This window comes from Cryptomeria japonica, chromosome 7, assembly GCF_030272615.1.
Source record: "Cryptomeria japonica chromosome 7, Sugi_1.0, whole genome shotgun sequence".
NCBI lineage: Eukaryota > Viridiplantae > Streptophyta > Pinopsida > Cupressales > Cupressaceae > Cryptomeria > Cryptomeria japonica.
The window spans coordinates 715,458,205-715,466,457 of NC_081411.1; positions in this window are offsets into that span (position 1 = coordinate 715,458,205).

Consider the following 8,253-nt stretch of genomic DNA (forward strand, 5'->3'; position numbering starts at 1 on the left):
ACAACAAAAATCTAATCCTCTCATCGAGATTACAAACAAGTCAGTACAAGCATGACCGTTGGATTTCATAGCAATCTCTACACATCAATCAAGAAAACCTCAACCGCTCCTTGATTACCACTTCATTGAGCTCAGTAACTCATCATGCATTTTGCATTAGATGCAATACACTTTGTTCATTCCCTAGACAAACAATTGTGCCAAAACATTTTGAAATTGTCTTCATACAATGACCTTACTTGTCACCATCATTACCGCTCAACATCGGATCATAAACCAACATAACCAATTCAACAACCTTAATCGGTTAGGGTTTAACAAAAACAACAGGTAGGGTTTACCGGTTACATAACATAGAAAGGGTTTAACCTTTTACTCCGATTACCGATTCAACTCACAAACTTACATACCGATTTACAATAACCTTCACAAAGCTCTTCCTACCAGTTATAAGACAATATTAACAATAACAACAATATCAGCAATATCATTACCAGTTCAATTGACATGAATGACAACATAACATATCATTAATGCAATCTTCATGCAATGCCAACAATGATCATTTTTGGTATCAATGGTTGTGTGGGAAATAGTTGTGAGTGATTGTGTGTAGCTTCACGTGTGCAAGTGAAGGATTTGAGCTCCAGAATATCTAGCAGAATGTCAAAACAGAGTAGTATAGAAAAGCAAAGTAAGATTATGTGTTTTGTGCTTAACCGAAACTATACTCAAGCATTTGTTGATGATATTCAATAGTTCAAACCTTCTTATATCTTTTGTAATAATTTTGTAAGGCAGTGAGCCTTTCGGGTTGTAGCCCTTTTTGTAAATTGGGCAGTGAGCTCTAGACAGTGTGTCTAAATGCATGTGGATTCCCCATTGTAATATTTCTCTTACTCCTAACAGGCTATTATCTCACTATGGGTAGGTTCCCACTATGGTTTTTCCCTTACCGGGTTTTCCACGTATAAATCTGGTGTTATGGTGTTGTGGATTTTTGCACTGGCTCAACTTTTTGGTGATGCTAACGGTGGATCGAGTGGCGCTGACACATCCTCCTCAGCTCCACATATTTGTGTGTCGCATGCTTGTGTTATGTGCCATTAGTTATGCTTAGGTTCTCTTGGATGACCTATTGATCCTCCCATAGACACAACTAATTATGAGGTGCATTATCTGGCTAATGCACCACATGAGATGATAGGGAATAGAGAACACCTTGGGGAGTCCTCACATGCTAGAGATGAGGAGGTACCTTCATCATACACTGACGATATCGTGGTAAGACTTAATTTGTAATTTTATTATGCATTTTATTTTAAATGAATATTTATAAGATATAGTATTAATTACTAATGTTTATATACATGGTCTATTTAACAGTTGATGTTTGAGGAGTTATCACAGGTCCATGACGACACCCTGACAACCATTTCATTTGGCCTTGACAGCTATACGGTATATATTATTGTACTTAGTCATTTACATTTTTTATTGTATACATGCTTTTCATTTAAATTGTCATTAATTAAATTATATATTAACTTACATGTTTATCTTATTTTACTCTTGTAGGACACACCTAGCGCGAGTGTGGTACCGTGTGTGATCCAGGCTCTGGAAGCACAGTCAAAGACAAGCGAAAGGTAATTGAATGCAAATATGATTGAATTAAGAGTTTAAATAACTTATAATGACTATACATGTCTACATAGATTGATAGTTTCACATACTTCTTGTCTTTATGTACGTAGAGTTGTTGGCTTCACATCCTTGTTGACTGCACCCACAATACTTGAAGAAGCAGAAGAGATGCCTCGAGTACGTGTGTTTATTTTATTTTGATTTTAGTAGATATGTTCCTATCATCAACAATTATATGCTAACTTGTATCAATGCTATGTTTTTGTACATATATAGGTTGTCTACGGAAATCTTGTTGACATCCCTTCTCTACCACAGGCATATTCTAGGACTCCTGACCATCCTAAGAGAAGGCATGTATATGAGGTAATCAACAATTTAATTTTAGAGTTCAATTATAGTTCGATGTATATTGATTTTATGTTAACTTTTCGAATGTAAATTATATAATATAGCTAATCTCAATTATTGTTTGATTTATCTTCTACGGGATCTTTTAGAGCTAAGGAGTGCTTCAAAGAGGATCGATTTTTTATGATCCATCAGCAGTTTAGGATGTAATAGAGACATTTTGGGATACATACATCTCTAGTTGGCATGTATATTTTGTATATGGATATACATTTACATATATGTACATACATTTTAGTGTCTCTCCCTGATTTACCTTTCCCTTTTGTGCATTGATAAACTATTTTGGTATAGTATCAACTATCTTGTGGTGTTCTAGACAAATGTTTATGGTTTAACTCATGATTCAGATGCTTCATTATGCATGCTAGACATATTATGTGTGCTTTTCATTAGGATTTTATGTGGGTGATGATACTTTATCAGTTACTCTATTGGATGGATTATATGCATTGACATTCGTATATGGATTATATGAGTTGCAATGTTATGAGGATACTAACCCTGTTTGGTAATTATGATTCTATGTGATGTTTGATGTTATTATCTGTGACTGTCTTTGTGAGTAGAGACAATGTCATATCACTCATTGCGAGCATGATATGTCATCGTGATTCTCTATCACTTGTCTGTTTATCATGATGTATATGTATTATATATGTTGTGTTTAGTGTTTGCTGCAGATTTGCAGGTACTAGACATCAACTCCACCTAAATTCACAGGTCTGACCGTGTCTTTATCCCAATGGCAAGTTGTCGAAGATGACATAGTTTCCCTCACACACTCTAGGTCTAAGTTGTGTACATTGTCGATTGTGCCACGACACAAGTTGAGTTTAGGGTCTTGTGTTCAATTCGTTCCCTTGGCGTAAGATGATTATTCATTTGGGTATAGAGTGGTTATTGTTTGATTATTAGATTATAGAATATTTATTTGATTATTTTTTGTCAATTGAGATTAATTTAATCGGTTATTGATTATTAATCGATTTAATCATTAAGCATTGGCAAATTATTGATTATTTATTTCTATAATTACTAATGATTTATTTATTTAATTAATTAACATTGAGATTGAATTATGTTGATATAATGTTTAATGGTTTATTTATTTATTTGATGAATTATCAATTATTTAATATTATTTATTTATGTTGACTTATTGATGAACAATCAATCTACTTATTTATTTATTTATTAGTACTTGTCGTAGGCAATACTATTGCATTAAATGAAGCTGCTTTATTCAATTAGTTTGCACCAATCAAAAGTGATTATTATTTTTTCTTAAAAAAGAACTTGGTTTTTGTAAAGTTGAGATTTTCCCCCAATGTGTTATTGTGCAAAGAAATTAACATGGAAAAAAATAGGCTTAAAGATACAACAATTTTCTTTGCGACTGTAGATGTAGATAAATGTTCTGCTCGTAAATTTCTTGATGATTGGATTAGAAATGTCTAGAATATTAAATTAGGTTATCTGGTTTCATTTTTAGACTCATTCAAAAAGGTTTGTTTGTAATCTTTTTTAAGGATCATAAAATGCAAAGAGAGGTGCTTAATAAACAATATTGGACTATTAGAAAATGCACATTTCGTGCCCTCGAATGGTCGCCAGAAGCAGTTAAGGAGGAAATACTTGCACTTTCGTGCCCTGGATGGGTTTTGATTCGAAATGTGCCTCCATTGTTGTGGAGATTTATACCTCAAATTGTTGAACCGATAGGAAAGGCTATCCGGGTGGATAATTTGACCTCTCTCATTCCTCATTTGGATGCTAGGGTTTTGATTTCAATCAACCCAGGATGTGATCTCCCCAAAATGGTTAACATCAACTTAGAATCTGAAATTGTTATATGCCCTATTGAAGTCCTTGGCGAGGTGAATGCTTGTTTTCTCTATAGAAAAGAGGGTCACATTCATAAGAATTGCCCAATTATTAATAAATTCAAGGGAGTGGAAAAACCTCGAAGTCAACTAAACAACCCGCCCCCTGTTCATGGGAAGCATATCCCGAACATGGAAAATCTTAATGTCATTAGTAAAAAAATCAACAATTTATTAACCAGGGAAAACTCTAAACCCCAAGAGCCTAGTAAAAACTTCAACTTTGGTAATTTTGGAATTGACCCCACACCTCACTCTGTGATTTCAGATGCTCTAAAGCAGATGAATGAAGATATGCAAGATGGGTTTCAAGTTGTGGGGAAAAACCCTAAGAAACTAAGGAGGAAAAAAGCTCAACAGTTAGCCCTAGAAATAATCAAGGCGAATATACCCATTACCTCGAATTATGCTATAAATAAAATATCTATGGATAGCAATTTAATATCACCTATGGATGACGATGTGCAAGAGGCTCCCCTAGAGGTGAAATTCTTAAATTTAGCCTCTAGATCGAATAACCTTGTGAATCAAAATTCTGAAGAAAGAGATGGTGTGACTGGTGAGTTGGGTAAGGGAGGGAGCTGGTCTGGGATGGTGAATGAATCTTTCCATAAAAGCTTGGCAGACATGGATGTCTCCTTTGAGGTTGACTCATCAAATGTCTTGAACTCTGTGTCGGATCCTTCCTCCCTTGTTGAACTTACCCCTGACACGATCGCTCTCCTTCCCCCTAAGAAGTTTGTTGAATTAGAGGACACCTGTGTGATCGAGGTCATTGTTGCTGACCCTAAGGATGGTGAAGCTAAAATCCTAGCTAGTGTAACAGATAACTTAGACCCTCCAAATAGCTTGAAGGCATTCGATCCCTGTTCTGAGACCCGAGCAATCCCTAGTCAGGGTGACATTAGGAAGGCGTCTAAGGTTGAGGATGATTATCAGAGTGAGGAATGCACCGGGGAAGAAGGAGAATGGATAACGGATAATAAGAACCCTGAGGCTCTTCCTAGAAGAAGAAGAGGTAGACCACTGGGATCTAAAAACAAGGGTAGAAGGAATAATGAGGAGAAGAAAGAACTCCCTAGATTCTTTAACAAGTTTAAGGCACCCAAAGAGTAAAAAACTTTCATCTTGTTATGATGAAGTGCATCTCTTGGAACATTAGGGGTCTGGAGTCACCAGACAGGAAGCAAATTGTCAAAAAGTTTGTTAATTAGCATAAGAATGCAGATTTTGTTATGTTTCAAGAACTCAAGGCTGTCAAGTTTACCTTGGAAATCAACCTAGAGTTTATATGGAAAGACTCTATCGAGGTTTTCTCAAAGCATGATAGAGGTAGAGGAGGTGTAGGGATACTTGTCAACCCAAATGGAAGGAGCACATAGTGAACCAAGAATGTTCATTGTGTAACAAAGCGGTCTGGGCCTCTTTAAACTACAATGGTACCATATTCGACATTTGTTCAGTCTATGCCTCCAATGATTACAAGGAGAGAACTGAGTTGTGGGACTGCATTGTTGCCTTATCGTATATACCATGGATTGTTGGGGGTGACTTTAACATGATTGAAGCTCATGAAGATAAAAGTGGAGGTGTTCCTATGGAATGGAAAGGAACAAAGAAATTACACTGGGAGAGAATGAAAAGCCGAAAGAAACTTTTTGACCCCCTATTTTACAATAAGAAGGTAAACACTGAAATCTGGTACACTTGGTGCAACTATCAAAAAGGAAAACATAGGATCTGTTGTAGGCTGGACAGATTTTATGCTGACAGAGAGCACTTCTCCTTTGACCTTGACAAGAATGGCAATTCAGTCACAATTTATCCGACCTCATTATCAAACCATCATCCTATCATCTTGCAAATTAGGCTCAAAGACTTCTCTAAGAGGCAAGGAGTTGCAAAATACAAATTCTTCCTAAACTCCAATCTTGTAAAAGACCCAGATGTTTTGAGCACATTAAAGATTGTTAGGTTGTTTAACAAGAGTAATAAAAAGATGAACTCTAGCATTGACAGATGGAATCAAAATGTAGATAGTTGGCAGGTGCTTCTACAAACCATAGGACAAAAGAAAGCTAAGGATTATAGGTGGAAGGAGAGAACATTGTCTGATAACCTTTACCTATGCGAAGCAAAGATCCAAGACAATCCCTGCAATATGGAATTGTCTCAAAAAGTAGCCTTAGTAAGGGATAATCTTAGGAATCACCAACAATCTAAGATTAGAGGGGCCATGATCAGGGCTCAAGCTCATTGGATGCAATTCGGGGACAAAGGATCTAAGTTCTTCTTCAATATGCTGAAACAAAAACAATGTAGAGAACAAATTGATAGGATTTGGATAGATAACAAAGAAGTAATGGCTCTGGATGATATCAAGGAGGCTTTCTTCCAATTCTACAAAGGTCTCTTCACCTCTGAAGATTCCATTAACTCCCGGGATGCTAGAGAAAAATGCAGAAGGATTATCCCCTCTAAGATTACCATTGAGGATGTGCAAGCATTGAGGGGTCCCATCATAGTGGAAGAGCTGAAAGGTGCTATTAAAAGTCTGAACAATGATAAAACCCTGGGCTCGGATGGTTTGCCTGTAGAATTCTACAAAGCTAATGAGGATTGGGTTTGTCGAGACCTGCATGAGCTTTACTCATAGGCATTTGATACTAGTTCCCTGGGAGAACAAATTAACAGAGGGATTATTAAACTACTTCCCAAAGATGGAGACAAGTCTCTTATCAAAAAATGGAGACCAATAACACTTCTTAATGTGTTCTACAAAATATTGGCTAAAACTCTTGCTATCAAATTAGACAATTTACTGCCTAAATTCATTTGCTCCACACAAACAGGCTTTATCAAAGGAAGATATATCCTTGAAAATCTAATTACCAGCTGGGAGACCATGGAATGGGTGAAGACATCAAGACAAAATGCGGCCATGTTTTTCCTAGACTTCGAGAAGGCATATGACTGGGTGGAATGGGGGTTCATTCTAATGATGTTAGAAGAATTTGGTTTTCCGGCAAAATTCTGCAAATGGGTGATGTTTTTCCTCAAATATGCTTCAACCCAGGTGGAATTTAATGGTTCCCTTTCACAGAATATAACTCTGAAAAGATCTATTAGACAGGGCTACCCCCTAGCCCCTGCTCTCTTTGTTATTGCCTCTGATGCTTTGTATTACATTCTAAGAGACCTTACCATTTATCCTAATGTATAGGGGATCAAACTTCTAAATGGTGAGGAGGTGATTAATGCTCAATTTTCTGATGACACGACACTCTTCATAGAACTCAGTAAACCGAATATGGAGGCCCTAGAAGGAAAAATCAAATTCCTAGGAGAAATCTCAGGGGCTAAAATATCTCAGAGCAAATCTACCATGCTTGTCTCGGAGGAACGGCCTCTTGAGTGGTTACAGCAGTTTGGGGTCCAATGGGGGGGGCAATAAAATAGTCAGATATCTGGGAATTCCTTTTTGCCATCTCACCATCCCTCAAAGAAATGTGGCTTTAGGTCAGAAGCAAGATAGAAAAAAAGCTAAATAAGTGGGATAATAGGTATCTCTCGCTCATCGGGAGAGTACAGGTGTGTCAAAATATTCTATCTCCCTACAACATTTATTATTCCTCAGTATGGATGTTCCCCAATTACTAGATCCTGGAAATTCAAAAAACCATCAGGAACTTCCTTTGGTCCGATGGAAAAGGTAATAAAAAGATGCATTTTGTGAGATGGAAATGGTGTCACAAGGACAAGAGTCTCGGAGGACTAGGACTAAAGGATTTGAGAATCCAAGGGACTTCTCTTGTGGCAAAATGGATCTTCCAGGAATTTGATGGCAATGAACCCTGGAAGGTTCTGGTTAGGAATAACATCCTGAGGGTTGTATCGAAAAAGGCCAAATCTTGGAAATCCCTACCTTTTTGTGACCTTGTGGCTGGAGACTTCACAATCTCAGTACATGGTTCGAATGTCTTCAAGTCCATTTGGAAGGCCTCAGAAATTATTAGGCCTTTCATCAGCAATACTAGAGTCAACAACAATGAGTTCGTCTGTGGGGGTAGATCCATTTGGTGGAATCTATTTCACTCTTCCATACCCCTTGCACTTACGCAAGGGTGCTCTGCTAAAGCTTGGGCGGCAAAAGGCATTTTCTACTTTAGAGACATTATTGAGGATGACAAGCTTCTTGGATGGGATGTCCTCTGAAATATATTTAACTTGCAAGTCTCCCATAAGCGGACATATAACATGATGGAAAAAGCATGCGATAAACTTCAATTGCTCAAAAAGTGCAAGAATG